The following is a 20,704-nucleotide window of genomic DNA, read 5'->3' on the forward strand; positions in this document are numbered from 1 at the left end:
TGACTTACACCTTCTAGAGCACGTTGGGTGGCACGGGATACATGCGGACGTGTATTGTCCTGTTGGAACAGCAAGTTCCCTTGCCGGTCTAGGAATGGTAGAACGATGGGTTCGATGACGGTTTGGATGTACCGTGCACTATTCAGTGTCCCCTCGACGATCACCAGTGGTGTACGGCCAGTGTAGGAGATCGCTCCCCACACCATGATGCCGGGTGTTGGCCCTGTGTGCCTCGGTCGTATGCAGTCCTGATTGTGGCGCTCACCTGCACGGCGCCAAACACGCATACGACCATCATTGGCACCAAGGCAGAAGCGACTCTCATCGCTGAAGACGACACGTCTCCATTCGTCCCTCCATTCACGCCTGTCGCGACACCACTGGAGGCGGGCTGCACGATGTTGGGGCGTGAGCGGAAGACGGCCTAACGGTGTGCGGGACCGTAGCCCAGCTTCATGGAGACGGTTGCGAATGGTCCTCGCCGATACCCCAGGAGCAACAGTGTCCCTAATTTGCTGGGAAGTGGCGGTGCGGACCCCTACGGCACTGCGTAGGATCCTACGCTCTTGGCGTGCATCCGTGCGTCGCTGCGGTCCGGTCCCAGGTCGACGGGCATGTGCACCTTCCGCCGACCACTGGCGACAACATCGATGTACTGTGGAGACCTCACGCCCCACGTGTTGAGCAATTCGGCGGTACGTCCACCCGGCCTCCCGCATGCCCACTATACGCCCTCGCTCAAAGTCCGTCAACTGCACATACGGTTCACGTCCACGCTGTCGCGGCATGCTACCAGTGTTAAAGACTGCGATGGAGCTCCGTATGCCACGGCAAACTGGCTGACACTGACGGCGGCGGTGCACAAATGCTGCGCAGCTAGCGCCATTCGACGGCCAACACCGCGGTTCCTGGTGTGTCTGCTGTGCCGTGCGTGTGATCATTGCTTGTACAGCCCTCTCGCAGTGTCCGGAGCAAGTATGGTGGGTCTGACACACCGGTGTCAATGTGTTCTTTTTTCCATTTCCAGGAGTGTATATAAATGACATAGCAGACAACGTCGCTGAAGTTCCATGAGGCTTTTCACAGAAGATGCTATTGTATGGAGAGAAGTCGCAACGATCGAAAATTGCAGCAAAATGGAGGCAGAGATGCAGAGGATCAACATTTGATGGAGGTAATGACAATTGACGCTCAACATAAACTGAAACTACCTCTTTAATTATTGTTTTTATCAAACACTGACTTACAGAATTTTCCTTGACAAAGACAACTCAAACTTAGCCTACCCATTTATGTCCGTTTCCATAGCGCAGCGGTAGCGTTACTGCCTGCCACGCAGGGGGCCAGGGTTCGATTCCCGGCAGGGGACTGGTGTGTCCATCATCACTGATGATCAAATCGCCGAAGTGGCGTCAACTAAAAAGGACTTACAATACGGCGGCCGAACTCCTCCGAATGGGGGCCTCCCGGCCAACAACCATGCGATCATTTCATTTCATTTACCCACAATATACAAGCCCAACGCAATCTGACTGCTGTACATTGATAACATGACTTCCAATAATTAACGCAAAAGAATGGCCCAGAATTGCAAGAAGTCCTAACAATAATACGAATCTAAAAATATTAAATTAAAGAATTATGAAACTACCTCCAATTCTGTTAATTGCCTAAACTCATTTCAGTAACGAATCCCGATAGTGGAAATCCCATTTTTTTCATAAGTCACTTACCTCACAGAAATTCTTCATAACACGAACTACAGCAATTACAGCAAGTAGCAACAACAGCCAGCTAAATAAAAAGATTCTAACCACTATAGACTCTAACTACTAGGAGGCATATGGTAAGCAAAAAGAAAGATTTTGTTAAAGAGGAAACAATGTATTTAGAAAACGTTACCTTATTCATGTGACATCCAGTTACTGCAATTATATAGTTTTCAATAATTCCACTGCCCAAACATGAAACATCCATCCTGCCCAGACATGAAACATCCATCCTCATCCATTTCCTTGCGTATTTTCTTATAAACACATCATTTCATCTCACTTTACAATGCATTTCCTACCAACACAGGGTCTCCACTAAGAATATCGTGTCCATACACTTCCTATCCACTCTCGCTAACTGATAGTCCGTCCAACCACAGAATCTCTTGCCGAGGGCGCAGAGCGCTGTCAGCGATATTAACACAGTTTGTAGCGCTGCCAACATACAAACAGCCTACTTACAAAACAAATGTAACGTACTGATTATTCATAGACACAAAGACCCATTATTGAATGATTAAGCGATTGCAGAGCAATCACTGGGAGTCGTTACGTTTATAAAATATCTAGGAGTAAGCGCACAGAGCGATTTGGTTCAAATGGCTCTGAGCACTATGGGACTCAACTGCTGAGGTCATTAGTCCCCTAGAACTTAGAACTAGTTAAACCTAACTAATCTAAGGACATCACAAACATCCATGCCCGAGGCAGGATTCGAACCTGCGACCGTAGCGGTCTTGCGGTTCCAGACTGCAGCGCCTTTAACCGCACGGCCACTTCGGCCGGCACAGAGCGATTTGATGTGGAACGACCACATACGATTGGTAGCGGTTAAGGCGGGTGCTAGACAGATTCATTGAAAGAATGTTCAGGAAGTGTAGTCCATCCACAAAGGAGGTATCTTACAAAATGCTCGTTTGATCAATAATCGAATATTACTCATCATTTTGGGATCCCTATCAGACTCCCAGCGAGCCTACGACAGTATCCACAGAAGTAGCCTCTACAACACATTACGAGAATTTAGTACACCCAGTAAAATCATTAAGATGATACAACTGTGCATGGATGGCTCCCAGGCAGCAGTGAAGTTCAGATGATGCATATCGCCCACCTTTCCAATTAAAACAGGCTTACGACAGGGAGACGCTATTTCATGTGTCCTCTTCAACCTTGCATTAGAGAAAGTGGTTCGGGAGAGTAATTTACATTTATACAATGGTCTCCGATTCGAACACAGTGAAGTAAAACTCCTGGTTTCTGCTGATGATATAGTGTTGCTGAGTGAAACTGAAGAAGAACTGAAAGACATGTACAGATCTCTCCGGCACAGTGCCAGCAAAATCGGGCTTCTGATTAACCAAGAGAAAACCGAATATAAACCCAAATCCTTACTTTGAAACTGACCAACATTCTAAATTCAGAAAATTTCTCCAGTTTAAATATCATGGATCACGTTTCAACAGTAAAAAATATCATAACAATAGATATAAATGAAAGAATAGCCTCAGGGTCGAGATATCTGTACTCACTAAGCAACCCACTCAAAAGTAAAGCTTTGTCAATCACCACAAAGATAAAGATATACAACGCTGTTATCTGCCCCTTAGTACGGTACGGTTCAGAAAGCTGGACGCTTACAAAGAATGAAAGAGAATAACTGAATGTTTTCGAAAGACAAGTAATGAGAAAAATCTGGGGACCTGTGTTGGAGAATGGCGTATGGAGAATTCGAAAGAACAATTAAATTTATCAGTTAATGAAGCAACCCACTATCATCCAGAAATTAAAAAGTAGGAGACTGCAGTGGGCTGGACACGTGGCCAGAATGGAAAACAACAGAATCACCAAGAAAGCATTTGAAGGAACTCTCTAGGCAACAAGACCATTGGGCCGACCTCGTACAAGGTGGAAAGATGACATAGAGAAGGACGTTCCAGCATTAGGAGTTTCCGCAGGATGGAGAGAGGCTGCGAGAGATAGAAGGCGGCGGAAGCAGATCGTTGATGCAGCTCGTGGTCTACAGGGCCTGTGATCGCTGAGAAGAGGGAAGAGAGAGAGAGATCAGAGAGGATTGATAGAGGAAATAGAGAAGATTCAAAGAAGAGCGACACGTTTCGTTACAGGTTTATTTAGTAAGCGCGAAAGCATGACCGAGATAAGCAGCCAGATCCAGTGGCAGACGCTGCAAGAGAGGCTTCAGCATCACGGTATGGCTTGTTAAATTTCCGAGAGCGTACGTTCCTAGAAGGGTCTAGCAATATATGTTCCCTCCTACATATATCTCGCGAAAAGACCATGAAGATGAAATTAGAGAGATTGGAGCTTACCAGGAAGCATTCTTCCCGCAATTCGTTTGGGACTCGTACAGGAAAGGGGGGAAGTGACAGTGCCCTCCGCCACGCCAGTAATGTGGCTTGCGGAGTATAGACGTAGATGTAAGATGCAGTAGACTTCCTGAGGAATAGCTAGGGGTGGTGATAATGTATTCGAATCGCCAAGTGTGAAAATGTATACTGTGGTAGGAGGTTCGTCTCCCTGCAGCTGAAAGCCTTTGCAGCGTGGTGGTATTGCATCCGAGAGCCATGATGTGTACGTCTGTTTCAGCGACAGCGACAAGTTGTAATTCGGTGACAGGTGATACTCTGATGAATGTACACTGGCTTCCTGCACCAAGGACACAACATGTCAGTTTATGTAAGCCAGACGATCCAATGACTGGAACGCGTTCTGTCTGGGAGTGTAGTTGGCAATCTGAATTTAAATTTTATTCACTAAGGTAACGACTAAGTGGTCTGTCGAGCAAATGGTGTACTGATGAGAACTGCTTGCATTCCGAACATAATGTTTTGGCAAGTTTGCTATATGTTTTCGACAAGTAGCCTCTATATAAGCTAAGAAAGCAGTACGATGACCGTTTTGATTTCTCTAATGGTTCTTCATGCTGGTTATTTTCCTGCATTCCTATGCACTGTGCCCATTGGTTTCACAGAATATACAAAGCGGCGCTGGATTTACTTTGTATTAGGGCTGATCAAAAAGTTTCCGTTCGAAGGCCGTACAGCCCAGAATCGGTATGCCAATCAGGCAAATTGGCAGTGAACATTGAAGCAAACGTCCCACCGACGCACTATGTTGAAAATACCCGTTTGGTAAAAGACCGTGTCCTGCTGCGTGAAGAAGTCCCAAACTGTCTGTTTCACATCCTCGTCCGACAGGAATTGTCGACCATTCAGGGCCTCTCTTATGGCACCGAAACTGTGATAGTCGCATTGGTAGAGATCATAACTATGGGGTAGGTGCTCGACTGTCTCCCATTTGAGTTGGCGTGATGAATGAGGCTGGACCCAAAGGTCGACCAACGTCTTGTGTCGAATCACGACCAGCACGAAACTTGGCGCACCATTCCACAACGATGATTTTCTACAGACATGCTGCCCAATACGCATTCTTCACTCTCCGGCGGATGTCTACCTGGTGTTTGTCCTTCGACAGGCAAGAAAATAATAACAGCACTTTGGTCCTAATTGGACATAGTTGGTAATATCGTCGCCATAGTTCACCTTTCTGCGTTTACCCCATGCACGTCGGAAAGACACGAATGTCTCTAACATGCCTTGCCTACATGCCGGTGCTTGCAAACCTGCAACGGAGTAATGCTACCGCGGATGCGACAGTTGCACTCAACGTACCAGTGGTTGAAAGAAGCAGGTGCGCTTCGCTGCACAGGCTGTAGTTGCTCAAGGAAATCAAGATAGGCCTGAATGATGCGATTCCTATCATCGTTTTCAGCATAAAGGATGTGTTTTGTTTCCTCTTAGATTTCATGCTTGGCAGCGATGCCGTCAGCCAGGTATTTCGTCTCGTCCTCCAAATAACTTCGCAGAAATACGTGATTACGAAATGTGGTGATTTTTGATCTATGGAAAATGAAACCTGTTCCCAGAGAAGAGACCATGTTTCAGTAAAATGGTTCTCTTATGATGTCGTTTGGTTGACGTGGCGCGCGCGCGGTGTGGTAATGGCAGAAGTGTGACTCGCTGTTAGCTGAAAGGAAGTAGCAGATGATTCCCTTTCCATTCTACTGGCAGACTTTTAAAGTTTAAGCGTCTGGCGTCGTCAATAAATTCCTCACAGTTCACAACATCGGTGCTATAGCCGGTATCTGAGAGAAAGTCGTGAATATTGTTGTTAAATTTCACCATTGCTGTCAGCGTTCCTTATAACCGATCGCGATAAGGTTTGTAGTCATCAAGCAGTGATGTCATTGAAGGCGTTTGTAGATCTTACAAAATGGGTGATGTTTGTTCTCGGCCGTGTCCTTTTGCGTCTCAGACGTGAAATGACTTCGCCAATGCGAATATGGACTACCATCAGCTGTAGAATGGAATGACGACAATGAAAATTTGCGCCGGACCAGATCTAGAACCAGGATTTCCCGCTTATAACGAGCGGTCGCCTTACCATTTGGCTATCCGATCCATTACCACCCGCATTGCCATCCGCGCCGCCCATGCCAGTCAGCCCGCACGCTATTCGTTCGTTTCTTTCGTCAGTACCGAGCGAGGTGGCGCAGTGGCTAGCACACTGGACTCACATTCGGGAGGACGACGGTTCAACCCCGCGTCCAACCATCCTGATTTAGGTTTTCCGTAATTTCCCTAAATCGCTCCAGGCAAATGCCGGGATGGTTCCTTTGAAAGGGCACGACCGACTTCCTTCCCCATCCTTCCCTAATCCGATGAGACCGATGACCTCGCTGTCTGGTCTCCTCCCCCAAAACAACCCAGTCCAAACTACACTGAACGGAACTTTTGTCAGTCGACTCGACTGAAGCGAGTTATCGAGTAGTTGTGCTTTCCTATGTAGCAAGCGCGTCCGCGGCATCGTATTTCGTACGTTTCTGTCTGGCACATAGATAGCTAACACATACCTACGAGAAAAGTCGCGGCCATTCTAGTGACCTCGATACGTTATTCTGTCTCGCATTTGTTCGAGAAAAGTCGCGAATATTCTACTGTTTTCTTGTACATTGAACCTTCGATAGGTAGCGTTATAAATACGGACTATTCGGCGAATAGGAAGCTAGTTTATATTCAGAAGTAGAAATATTAAGAATGAAGAATGAATATTAAGACTGAAGAATAATCACTCTTTGAGATTAAAGAAAGACTAATGGGAGAGATTCTTCAATACAAGCAAAGGATCGTAAACGCCCTTAATGATCGTGTTTCTGTTATGCAACCGTTGTCCGTTTGACCTAGATCGACTATCCTACTTTGCTCATGCTGTACAAAATATTTTCTTGTTACCTGCATCTATTGTTACAGTAGAAAGAAGTTTTTCAACATTGCGGCGTACAAAGATATGGCTGAGATAGACAATGAAGGAGGTTCGACTTCATGGCTTAGCTCTGTTGAAAGCTCACCCTGACACTGATTGTCCTACTGACGATGTAATTAAGTAATCTGCCAGGAAGAAGAGGCGCATAGAATTCATTTAAGGAAGAGAACCACAGTTGTAAGTTTTTTGTGTCATAAGATACATTGTCTTGAATATGTGAATATCAGTTTAAACAAAACTTTCTTAAACTTTGCATGTGACTTGATTGTTTTTTATTACACTAAAAGTGAAGGTAGCTCAAGATATCTTTGGCACCCCCTCCTTGAGGTTTTTCTATATCCACCACTGATCTGTGCACCACTCACGGCCAGAAACAGGCTTCCATATGTCGTCAGCCCCGTGTCTACAACCTGTACTCGTACATTCATTTTGTACACACATCAAAAAAAAGTTTTCAATCACCTAGGTTCCGAGAGTTCCGCAACCTGTACAGAAAATTGCAATAGATATCATTTCCGCCAGTTTTACTCCTCATGAAAACCACAAATTGCATGTTGTACCACCAAACAGCGTGAGCTTCAGAGGTGGTGGTCCAGATTGCTGTACACACCGGGACCTCTAACACCCAGTAGCCGACATCTTGCGTTGGTGCATGCCTGTATTCGTCGTGGCATACTATCCACAAGTCCATCAAGGCACTGTTGATCCAGATAGTCCCACTCCTCAACAGCAGTTCGGCATAGATTGGCGTAGGTTGGTGGGTCACGTCATCCATAAGCAGCCCTATTCAATCTTTCCCAGGCACGTTCGATAGGGTTCATGTCTGGAGAACATCCTGGCCACTCTAGTCTAGCGATGTAGTTATCCTGAAGGAAGTAATTCACAAGATGTGCACGATGGGGGCGCGAACTGTCGTCCATGAAGACGAATGCCTCGCCAATATGCTGCCGATATGGTTGCACTATCGGTTGGAGGATGGCATTCACGTATCGTACAGCCGTTATGGCGCCTTCCATGACCACCAGCGGCGTACGTCGGCCCCACATAACGCCACCCCAAAACAGCAGGGAACCTCCACCTTGCTGCACTCGCTGGACAGTCTAACTTAGGCATTCAGCCTGACCAGGTTGTCTCCAAACACGTCCCTGACGATTGCCTGGTTGAAGGCATATGTGACACTCATTGGTGAAGAGAAGGTGATGCCAATCCTGAGTGGTCCGTTCAGCATGTTGTTGGGCCCATTTGTATGACGCTTCATGGTGTCGTGGTTGCAAAGATGGACTTCGCCATGGATGTTGGGAGTTAAGTTGCACATCATATAGCCTATTGCGCACAGTATGAGTCATAACATGACCTCCTGTGGCTCCATGAAAAGCATTATTCAACATGGTGGCGTTGCTGTCAGGGTTCCTCCAAGCAATAACCCATAGGTAGCAGTCATCCACTGCAGTAGAAGCCCTTGGGCGGCCTGAGCAAGGCATTTCATCGACAGTTCCTGTCTCTCTGTATCTCCTCCATGTCTGAGCAACATCACTTTGGTTCACTCCGAGACGCCTGGACACTTCCCTTGTTGAGTGTCCTTCCTGGCGCAAAGTAACAATGCGGACATGGTCGAACAGTGGTATTGACCATCTAGGCATGGTTGAACTACCGACAACACAAGGGGTGTACCTCCTTCCCCGTGGATCAACTGGAACTGATCGGCTGTCGGACCCCTCTTTCTAATAGGTGATGCTCATGCATGGTTGTTGTAAGGTGGCGTTTTCTCCTGACCTTCATTTCTTACAAATTCCGACTTCACCATCGTATTCTGCATATCAAGACGTTTCATTCGAGCCCAAACTCGATAGGATAGAGTCAATTTTATATATTTCCGTTTAATCTATATGCAAATCTAATAAATAATCGCAAGTGCACACCGTGATAAAAGTAGAGGTTGGCGTACACAAACATTCAAGACACGACGGCCACAGGAGTTTTTGTTCTGCGGAGGCAACCAGCCCGCTGGAAAGTCCGTAGGTGGGTGGGTTAGCATGCAGCTGCACCATCTGGCCAACAGCCCACGGACCAAAACAGTTTTTGCCTGAGAAAAGGGATAATGACCTGCGTGTTCACCTTAAAAGTAAAACCCGCTGTGTTGTTTGGGAGAGACCTAGCAATGCATTCTTTTGACAGACCTAGTGCGCAGTTTCAGAGTTCTCACAAGTGGACAGTAAACGCCTAACGCAGGTGCTATATATTTCCGGATTGGTCGGCTTAGCCATTCCCCCATTTGTAAGAGTAACGCTGATTGGTGATCTATTTCTGATGCATTGAGCCTGAGGAGTGAGGGAAAGACAGCAGATGATATACCCTTTCGCTTTTTACATGGAGGGAAGTCACTCCGGTGACGCTCTTGTAGCGGGAACATGTAGCAGGAGTGAGTGCGCTCGTGCGTGTATACAGAGAATGAGGAACAAAGTCTCTACTTAGTACTGCACTGAGAGAGCGCCTCTGTCACTAACGAATTGGATTGATACTCTATATTGGGTTGCTCGTGATTAAGCGTTTGTCACTGTGTTGGCCGCGACACTTAATGTGCGGTGTGAACACAGAGTATTAGTTAGCGCCTGCGAGTGAACATTGAGTGGCATCGTGGTGGACTGGTTATCTGACCGGTGTACCACGCCAATAGTTAGACTAGGGGCAGATAGGAGTCCTTGACTTCATCAAGGCGTAGTGAGAGTTCGATTGGCGAAGGTCAATCCAGATAGAAAGAGATAGTTTTGTTATTTTTCAGTGGTGAACGACGCAGGCAGCAGTCGTCGCAGCTCACTGTATTGTGCGCTACAGTGTAGGCGAGCCCCATCTTTCCTCCATTAGAAATAACACTCTTCATTCGCGTCACTCCATTACATTTCTCACATGACAGCCTCGACCATACTTAGAAAAATTCAGTCGGATAATTATTCAAATTGAGTAGGTGCGGCTCTCAGCCATTCTGCTGACAAGGGAACCTCCCCATCGCACCCCCCTCAGATTTAGTTATAAGTTGGCACAGTGGATAGGCCTTGATAAACTGAACACAGATCAATTGAGAAAACAGGAAGAAGTTGTGTGGAACTGTGAAAAAATAAGCAAAATATACAAACTGAGTAGTCCATGTGCCATATAGGCAAAATCAAGGAGAATGTGAACTCAGGAGCGCCGTGGTCCCGTGGTAGCGTGAGCAGCTGCAGAAGGAGAGGTTCTTGGTTCAAGTCTTCCCACGAGTGAAAATTTTACTTTCTTTATTTTTGCATAGTTATTATCTGTCCGTTCGTTCATTGACGTCTCTGTTCACTGTAATAAGTTTAGTGTCTGTGTTTTGCGACCGCATCGCAAAACCGTGCGATTAGTAGACGAAAGGACGTGCCTCTCCAATCGGAACCGAAAACATTTGATCGCAAGGTCATAGGTCAACCGATTTCTCCACAGGAAAACACATCTGATATATTCTATACGACACTGGTGACGGCATGTGCGTCACATGACAGGAATATGTTGTCGACCCACCTAACTTGTACACTTTGCGAATGGGTAAAAAGATTCTTCTACCTTGCCCGATTTAGGTTTTCTTGTGGATGTGATAATCACTCCCAAAAAAGTGATGAAAACATAAGAGTTTGTCACATAAACTGAAAATAAAAAATTAAAGTTTTTATTCGATGGAAGATTTGAACCAAGGAATTTTCGTTTCGCTGCTGCTCACGTTACCACGAGACCACGGCGCTCCTGTGGTGCCAGTGTCCTTGATGTTGCGTATCTTCCCATGAACTACTCAGTTTGTATATTTTGCTTATTTTTTCACAGTTCCACACAACTTCTTCCTGTTTTCTCAATTGATCTGCGCTCAGTTTTTCAAGGCCTATCCACTGTGCCAACTTATAACTAAATCTGAGGGGGGTGCGATGGGGAGGTTCCCTTGTGAGTAAATAACATTCTTTAAGAAAAGAGATAAAAGAGCTTTCCCACACTTTTTATATAAATGTCATTAACAGGATTCCTATCCATAAGAGGTAACATCCTATTCCGAAAAGAACCTGGAAATTTGTGTATCAGTTTATAAATAAAAGTTTCATTTGATTTTTCTTAAATTTTTCAATGAATAATATTTTCCGTTCGTTTGATGTGTTTCTTACACTAACTAGCTACACTCCAGTACCCAAGTATCCCACTAGTTACGTAAGAAAATAGAATATTTTTGTGTATTTTCCTTACAGCGGACGACTCCAGAAGATATTTATTGCTGAAAATTTTTCAGGCATTTCTTTTTGGTACGTTAAGAGCGTCTGTCTGAGTTCTGTAGTAGTGTGGGGTGGAAATTGCTTCTTGCAGGAGTCAAAGGGTACTTGTCAGATCAATCCATTGCGCAACTCGTCAACGTAACACCCACACACTGACATTGTTTACATCTTTGGGCGGATTTAGTGACATCTCTGAACAGTCAAAGGGACTGTGTCTGTGATACAATATCCACAGTGAACGTCTGTCTTCATTAGTTCTGGGAACCGGGGTGATGCAAAACTTTTTTTGATGTGTGTATATTCCCGAAGAGGGGAGACGTTTTACTTGAAAGTCGCTTGCCCGATGTCAGCGGATAAATACGATATTGCAGTGCCTGTCTTATTCCGATTTACGATGCAAAGTTCCTTCGGACATGGATGCATGCATTCTTTCATAACGGCTGTAGTCGCCGCAGTACAGGAACATTGGATCGTAATTCGGAATAACACAGGCACTGCAATATCGTATTTTGCGTCTCAAGTCATGCAGTATCATAGCTGTGTCTTCGTTGGCCAATGTGTTAGTTGTAGTGTGACTTTCAATTGAAATTTTATAGTTTTCTGGCTTTGGGAAGGTCCGGGTGAATTAACTTCGATGTTATTTGCGAAAGCAACGTCTGAAGATTGCATGCGAGTACGCGTAGCTTGTCGAATGTGACAGTGGGTGTGAAATGTTGGCTGTTACTCAAATTACAGCTGCGCGTGCGCACCAATCGCAAGGTACAGCTTTAGTCAAATGTGAAAGCAAGCGTTTCCACTGCTAGTGCGAGCAGCGCTCGTCGCCTGTCAGTGCGCAGGCTAGGCTTGTAGTAGTTTCATTTTCAGCTCGCAGAGCGCTCTCAGTTGATGCGACATCCAAAGCTGCTTAATTCAGAAAGTCATTTGCTACTTATCTGATCGCTGGACTGGCAGCATTTCTGCACGAAGCGTTGGTTCCCTCTTCGTGAACAGGTTTCTCCGGCGAGTGTTGTGCCGAAACGTAAAATGTGGCGAAGAAAGGTTCTAGTGAATGTTCACGCAAGTTTACAGAGACAGAGGGAGAGAGAGACATACAGACTGTGGCAGTGAGAGGGAGATGTCGAGTATGAAGGCTTCACTACAAAGAGAGACAATGGGAAATGGTCTCGGAGTGTCCTGCGTTGAAAGAGCGCGAATATTTGCTCACATGCCAAAATTTTGTTGAGGAACGCGGAATGAGGATTCAGGCAGCAGATTTCCCACTTTCCTGTCAGAGTTTTTTTAAAGGTGACCGTATTCGACCTTTTAGTACTCCGACAGGATCATGTTTCAGCTGGTATCGTTTTACAACACGTAGTGTAAGGAGTGCTGCTACCTTTGCTGACATGAAATTAGTAATATCGTAAGCCGGCCGCGGTGGTCTAGCGGTTCTAGGCGCTCAGTCCGGAACCGCGCGACTGCTACGGTCGCAGGTTCGAATCCTGCCTCGGGCATGGATGAGTGTGATGTCCTTAGGTTAGTTAGGTTTAAGTAGTTCTAAGTTCTAGGGGACTGATGACCACAGATGTTAAGTCCCATAGTGCTCAGAGCCATTTTTTTAGTAATATCGTACTCTTTACTCATCGCTGGTTTCTGCAATTTTCGAAGCTGAGTGCGCCTTTCCTCTGGCGGGGACACTATCTTGCTATTAACGTCAACAATGCACAATAGCTGCTGGTCACGTGCATGTATGTGAAGCAGGTAGTCGTTGTTTGGTTTTCGTAAGAATCGGTCGCGTGCAGCCTTATTACGCATAGTTGAATGTGAATGGAAGTATATTACGTCGGTTTGTAGGATAAAAGTAATTTATGACACGGTTTATTGGTGGAAAGGCATACAGAAATGGTTATGAAATTTGTGAACGTAACGGCATTGTGGTTGATAGTCAAAACTTCCGTTGGCGGAACATGATAGATAAACGGATACGAAACGGCTTCTGTGAACTGATAATCTCTTAAATTAATGTCGCAATTCAATGCAGCAATGGTTACATCAGCATGAGTATGAGAAGGGCTTAGCTGTTGATACAAGAGTGGATGAACCTAGGCATTTTTAAGGAGTGTATTACGTGCCAAATGGATAATAAAACAAAGTAATTATTTCAGAGAGCCATTTTCCATTTTATAATTGAGAAATTTTAATATTTGAAAAGTGTGGGAGACAAGTGTTCGTATTAGGCTACATGACCAGGTTTATTCAATAGCAAAGCGTGTTCTCTGTGCAAAGTTCCCATACTGGAGTTCGATAGTCGCAAAATTAATGAACGAAATACGTCAGAGGAGCTTCCTAATAGTATTGGAGGTACGACGTTTTATACGTGGCAGTTCGATTCTTTGAAGATTCGGAAATGCTGCTCAGTCGACATATCTTCAACGACTGCCCCCTCCCTATTGCACCACCTAATTCAACTGTTTCTTCAAATCTTTTGATCAGGCTCTTTAGCCCATTTATTGATATGAGGCCGCTTCGCAGCTGCTTCTGTCAGCGATGTTCCCGCAATGGAGAGCTGCTAGTACTGCCTTACGATAAAACAGCTTTACCAGCAGTGTACGGCTTTTCTTCTCAATAGCTGCTGTGCTTCGTACGGAAAACTTCAACCTTGTTAACGCTTTACACTAACGGTCACTTTACGATGAAAAACAACAGGCGTTGCCAAGTGACAATCAGCATACTGACGTCAAAACGCTTACATCGCCATATTTTCGCTTGGTGGCAGAAACTGGAACAATTATTTTTTCGGGACACTTCTCTAGCACACTGATTAATGAACATAAGTACGACGTTTCAGCGTCCTGCGGTGTATACAGCTCGCACTGCAGTTCTCGGAACGCCGTCAATATAATTGTAATAAGCACCTGCTACTTGACTTAACCTGTATTGCGTTAAACCTTTAACATGAGACTGTACCTCTCAGAGAGTAGATTATGATAGCATTTTAAATTCTTAAACTGAGTTAATAAATATATGAAATACAGAACATCAAATTTTTGTTGCTACTGCAACTTGTTAGACCGAGCGTGGTGGCGCAGTGGTTTGCACACTCGACTCGCATTCAAACCCGCTATTGGCCATCCTGATTTAGATTCTCCGTCATTTTTCTGAATCGCTTCCTGCATCGCAACCTGCACAACTGGGACTGTGTCCCGTGCAGCGTTTTAGCCATCTACGTACTAGTGTATATGGGGAAAGAAAACGACCGTGCCCTTTCAGAGACAACATTTCTGTGTTCGTTCTGAGAGATTTGAGCAAATCTCAGAAGAGCTAAATTCTGGTTAACTGTACGAGGATCTGAATCTCAGTCCTCGGGAAAACAAGTCCAGTCCGCTGTCACAGTGTTGCCTCACTCGATCTGCAATTTGTAAGCTCTGCCTCATTTTTTTAACGTATTGTGTCTGTACTACGTATTAAACCGGGGACCTAGAAACGACGGAGAGGCTTCGTCCCGTCGTAGCCCTCAGTGGTTCACAACCCCACAACAGGCCACAGCAGCCCGCATCTCGTGGTCGTGCGGTAGCGTTCTCGCTTCCCACGCCCGGGTTCGATTCCCGGCGGGGCAGGGATTTTCTCTGCCTCGTGATGGCTGGGTGTTGTGTGATGTCCTTAGGTTAGTTAGGTTTAAGTAGTTCTAAGTTCTAGGGGACTTATGACCACAGCAGTTGAGTCCCATAGTGCTCAGAGCCATTTGAACCAGGCCACAGCAGTCCACCCACCTCACCGCCGCTCCACACCGAACCCAGAGTTATTGGGCGGTTCGCCGACCCCCCCCCCCCCCCCCCCCCTCCCTGAGAACGTCTCACACTAAACAAGTGTAGCCCCAAATGTTTACGTGGTACAGTAATTATGGTGTACGCGTACGTGGAGACAGTGTTTGCGCAACAATCGCCGACATAGTGCAACTGAGGCGGAATAAGAGGGCCCAGCCCGCATTCGCCGAGGCAGATGGAAAACCACCTTAAAAACCGTCCACAGGCTGCCCGGCACACCGGACCTGGACACCAATGTGCCTGGCGGATTCGTGCCGGGGACCGGTACGCTTCCCCGCTCGGGAAGCAGCGCGTTAGACCGCGCGGCTAGCTGGGAGGGTTTTTAATGTATAGCCCGATTCGTTCCTTAAAGATTCTGACTCATGATGAATCTATGGAACACGATAATAGATCGAATCAAAGATTGAATGACGCCACGAACACAATATAGGTTATGGACTGTTGTAGTGGCCTGAGGCGGATAGAGTGACCACTTCGTTTTACTGCGTTGGAGACTACTGCAGCCCCGTGGCGAACATTTAAAACTATTCAAAGAGAAGCCTTTGATTTTGTCAGCGAGTTTCGTGGCGACAGGTGAGTGCGCTCTTGATTAGTGGAAAATTTAGCTTTTTTTTTACCTCTGATGTAAGGCAAGTGACAAATTATCTGTTCATTTCTTCAGTATTTTGTATGGCGTCCTTGATTATAAACACATTCTTCAACTCGTCTGTCAAAACAACTCCGCGAGCACTGATGCCTCTTCAGTGGTGACTAAACTCCAGCCGGCCGCGGTGGTCTCGCGGTTCTAGGCGCGCAGTCCGGAACCGCGGGACTGCTACGGTCGCAGGTTCGAATCCTGTCTCGGGCATGGATGTGTGTGATGTCTTTAGGTTAGTTAGGTTTAAGTAGTTCTAAGTTCTAGGGGACTGATGACCACAGAAGTTAAGTCCCATAGTGCTCAGAGCCATTTGAACCATTTTGAACTAAACTCCATTAATCGTGAACACGTGGAACAAGCTGGTCTTTGTTGCATGGACAAGGTTCTCTGAACACTACATCCTGCAGTCTGGTCCATAGGTGCCTTTTAGGGTTTAGATGTGAACTTTCCTTCAGTTTTGGCATCGCAGAAACCATCAGGCATTATTCTCTCACAAATGCCTGATACTCAACAGTATGTTTTTGTGACAGCGAGGGTTTCGTTGGCATGTTGTTCCCAGTACTGCCCTACCGATGGTCTAAGAAATTCAGTCGTTGTCAACTGTCCGACTAACGACGACAATTTTATCCTTCACCATACGTCTGATTGTGTTTTTAATGTTCGGTGTGAGTTTTGTTGGTCGTCAAACTCTATTACTGTTAATAACATTACCAACGTCTCGATTAACTCACAGTGTAACGACGGTTTTTGGATCAACACGGAATGTTTGAGCAATGTTGGTGTCATAAATTTTACTGCCTTGAATATGGGTATGAACACGTTCACCTTTTGGCTACAGTTACTAATATGACGTCACTAAAAACATTAAAAACACAAATAACCACAGAGCAGTATACAGACAGAGTTAAGAGTTAACTTAGATACGTAAACTTAAAATCCATTAAATTGAAGGAAATGAACTTATTACAACACTGCCATTTTTATTTCCCTAATTAATATTCGGTGATAATACTAATTATTTTTCTGTTCTTCGATTAGGTGGAAACATGAGAATACCTCAAAAATACAGGTGTTTTAAATTTAGGAAAATGATCTGCTTAGAAGAAGAGCACCACCATAACAACATCTGTCAGCAGCAGACAATCAACTGTGGGAATGTGCTCAAAATGATGCAACAAGTAATTAATACTAGCATAAAGTTCATACACCGAGCACAATCAGTTGGTATAAAATGGTAGTATCTCCACAAAGCGCCGAATTCCGATTTCTCTGTTGATTAAAAAGGAAGAAGGTTTCCATCCAGCCTGTATATACCGTGGCAGTTAATTACTACAATTCTGGTAAAACGTTCTATTTTAGCCTTCAAAATAACGTGGTTATGATTTGGCAAGGTTATATAATTTCGTGTTCAGGCAAAAAAATAGTATAATGGCGTCTAGTTGGGCGTAGTTGCCAGTCGCCTGACAGGGAAAAATGACAAGGTGGCCACTGTGCCTGAACATGTAGGGGGTCATTCAGCTGCCCCTACCAGCGCTATTTTATGCAATTCAACGTGATGGAATAATGTTGTGGGCCAGTTCGCTCTGGAGATGTGAAGCACATTGTCAATATGTGCAGAGTAACTTGTAAAGTGTACAAAGACATCGTAAATCTACTGTACAAATTTTGTTTATGGGACTACTTTAGCACATTAACACGGCGAGTCACACATTAATCTTTTCAGTGGGTTATATACTGGGAAGTTCTCGAGTCTATGCTACCCATTTTGATATATCCTGTTACTTTCGTTGTTTCCGATGGTGGAACGTGTTGTATAAGGCAACGTTCCTGAAGTATTTATGAAATATAAAGTACTCTAACGGAATAAACTTACAGAAACATCCAAAACTTGTATGACTTCGCCGCTATTTACACAAAGAAAGAGTGAAGACACTTGGATAAGTGTGGCAGTAGTAAGGCATATTTTGGTCCAAAAATACCGTGTAATTTTATGGCCAATCCTCACTTGTATTTTTTACAGCAGGCTTCCCTTTCCCAACCGTCGCTCAAAGCTCTGAGGGTGAATTTACATCGGTTACGCGCGTGTCGCCTTTCCTGATGCCGTTCCCGATACATACGTAGTGCGGTTTGCATAAAACGGTATTTGTAGGGGCAGCTGATTCACCCTGTATTTCGTAATGTATTTACCTTTTTCAAGTCAAAGGAGTCACTCACAAAATTACTAAGGCATTAGTGAATTAACAACTTTGTCAAAAACTACATTCTCTTACAACGGGTGTATCTTACGGTGAAATCAAATTATTTAAGAAAATCACTACAACAACATTAGGAGTCCCAAGTTACGCAACAGGCATTGGATGCTGTAAGAAAATAAAAGATGCCTTCTGTTGCAACGGCCAAACTGTTTAGTATCTCGAAGAACATATTTAAAAGACGAATCCATAAAGAAAAACGCGATGCTCCTGAAGACATGAAGATTCTTGGAACTACAGTTGTGTATTAAATTGAGAGCAAGAGGAAGCATTCTTAACCATATTTTTGACGTGCAAGGAAGATACTATGGCATATCATTGATTGATTTACTCCACTTGACATTCTAGCTTGCTGGGCTGAGTAATCTACCACACCGAGTCAACAAAAAGAAAAAGATGGCAGGCAAGGACTGAGCGAAAGAGTTTATGAAGAGACAAGCCTCATAAAACCGAATTCCACTTCGCCTTGGTCTTGATTTTTCTTTTTTCCGTCTGTGACTACTTTGACCTACCTACTACAAAAGTAGGATTTAAATAATAATACAACTTTCAGGGTGTTTAAAGGTCGTATAAACATATTTCATGTGCTTATTTGTGACGTAACATCAGAGAACAACAGCATTTTCCTTAGCTGAGTCACTGTATTCAGCATTCCACTATGGATCAGTAAATGAAGATGGGGGAGGGGGGGGGGGGGGGGGCGGGAGGGGGTGCATCATTTGTCTTGCTAAAGGAGAGGAACAAAGGGTGAAACGGAACCAGACTTAACTTCAGCATAGACCTGTCAGCGAAATAAGCATTAAAAAGACATTCTTCCGATGAGATTCTCAGCGTTATTGCTGCAGATCGATCTACAGAGAAAAGCTTCCTTCAGCGCCTCTTCAGCTGTACGTGGAATACAAAGCAGCGTCGTGCTTATTTCTGGCCGCTACCACCGCACTGGGAATCACGATTCGGCAGCACGTATCGACCTGCCCTCAGGGCATTCCGGACGAAGCAGTCTCCAATACCTAAACAGCGGAGCAGCCACGTAGACGGATTAAGCGCGAAGAGAAAACGTCCACAGTTCGCCGGCGAAGAAAGCGCTTCACTTCTGCACGAGGGCTCTCGGGTAGGTCGTCCTCCATTATCGTTGGTCCAGAGTTTGAAACAATTTGCGAAATGGCTTCTGAGCTTTTATCGAAATGGATACTTGGATAAACTAGTACCAAAAGGAGGAAAAAATGCCAAGCAAATGTACTCCCGGAAATGGTTTATTTTGAAGTTGTTGTTGGACGTGGGTACAATTGGTTGAAACTTACCAGGAGCAGATCGGTTTTGATTCTAGAAAGAAAGAAAGGGCATCGTTGAATGTTAGTTAATTAGTTAGTTGTTTTATGTTCCATGGGTCACTTGCAAGATTAATCGTAACGATGCAGTACGAATCCTTTTACTTTCACATTAGACATTCATTTCTAAATATGGCTAAGTGCTGACTATGTACAAGTGGCTTTCTTTTAATGCAGATGTGAGTTCGTAATTCCAACCAACCATCTTTTACAGATTACAAAAATATAAATTCTTCTACTGGTAGAAAAGTCTATCGAGGAGGAACATTTTCAGTTTGTTTTCAACTGTAACTTTTTTCTCTGCCAGACATTTTATATCATTGGATAAGTAACTAAAAGTTTTGGTGGCAGCATTGTGCACCCCACAACTTTAATGTGCGTTAATCAGTGTCATTTTTTCCTTCTGGTACTGTAACTATGCACATCATTGTAAACGTAGACTACCGCGACCATTTTTTTTGTGACAGTTAATACCATTCTTTTGGGTCTGTGACCGCATTGTCATTGTGTGAAACTTTTGGCGGTTCGGCCACTATTGCAAATGGCCTTCCTCAGGGTGCTTTTTGCTAACAGTTACGGAAAAGAAAACACCCCGAGGAAGGCCACTTGCGAAACGTCTGAAGTTTTACGCACTGACAATGCGGTCCCAGGTCCAGAAGAATTTTGTTGACCATGTACATCACTGTTCCTTCTGCGCTGAGGCGGATTGTTTACAACAGGCTTCATGGTGAATGCATATACTGTGAAGCAGTGGTCAAAATAATCAACTCCTTACAGAGATGCCTACAAGATGATCTTGGGTGAGCATCACATATTATTCTTGCAGCACGTTTCTGAGCAATGAAGACTTCCTTTCTTAAAGATTGTGATATTTCTGGCTTTGCACCCATCATATTCGACTGCAAGAAACTCTTTTTAGAGCAGTTGAGAAGACAGCTGTGGCAAGATGACGTAATGTGGTGTGAGGTACCGATGACAGATGGTATGTTCGGTAAGATTATCGCGAGAAAGACCGCCTAAATTGTGGTCCTCCGCTTTTGGCTGTTGCGTTCGGAAGTTGAGCGCCAAAATGACAATCTTATATTTTTATTAATATTAGACAAGCTAAGGAGCGTATTTACTTGCATTTCAAATTAAAGCATCTCTCAATAACGTGCTATGATTCCATTATTTCACAAGTATTAATAACCAGCAGAATAATAAACAACTGCTAAACAAAAATGCAGACGAAGCACTTCTGTGATCTTCGGATCGCGTCTAACTTGGATGGCAGGCAAACATACAAATACACTCTCTCTTTTTTCAAC

This window comes from Schistocerca americana, chromosome 2 (assembly GCF_021461395.2).
Source record: "Schistocerca americana isolate TAMUIC-IGC-003095 chromosome 2, iqSchAmer2.1, whole genome shotgun sequence".
NCBI classification, from domain to species: Eukaryota; Metazoa; Arthropoda; class Insecta; order Orthoptera; family Acrididae; genus Schistocerca; species Schistocerca americana.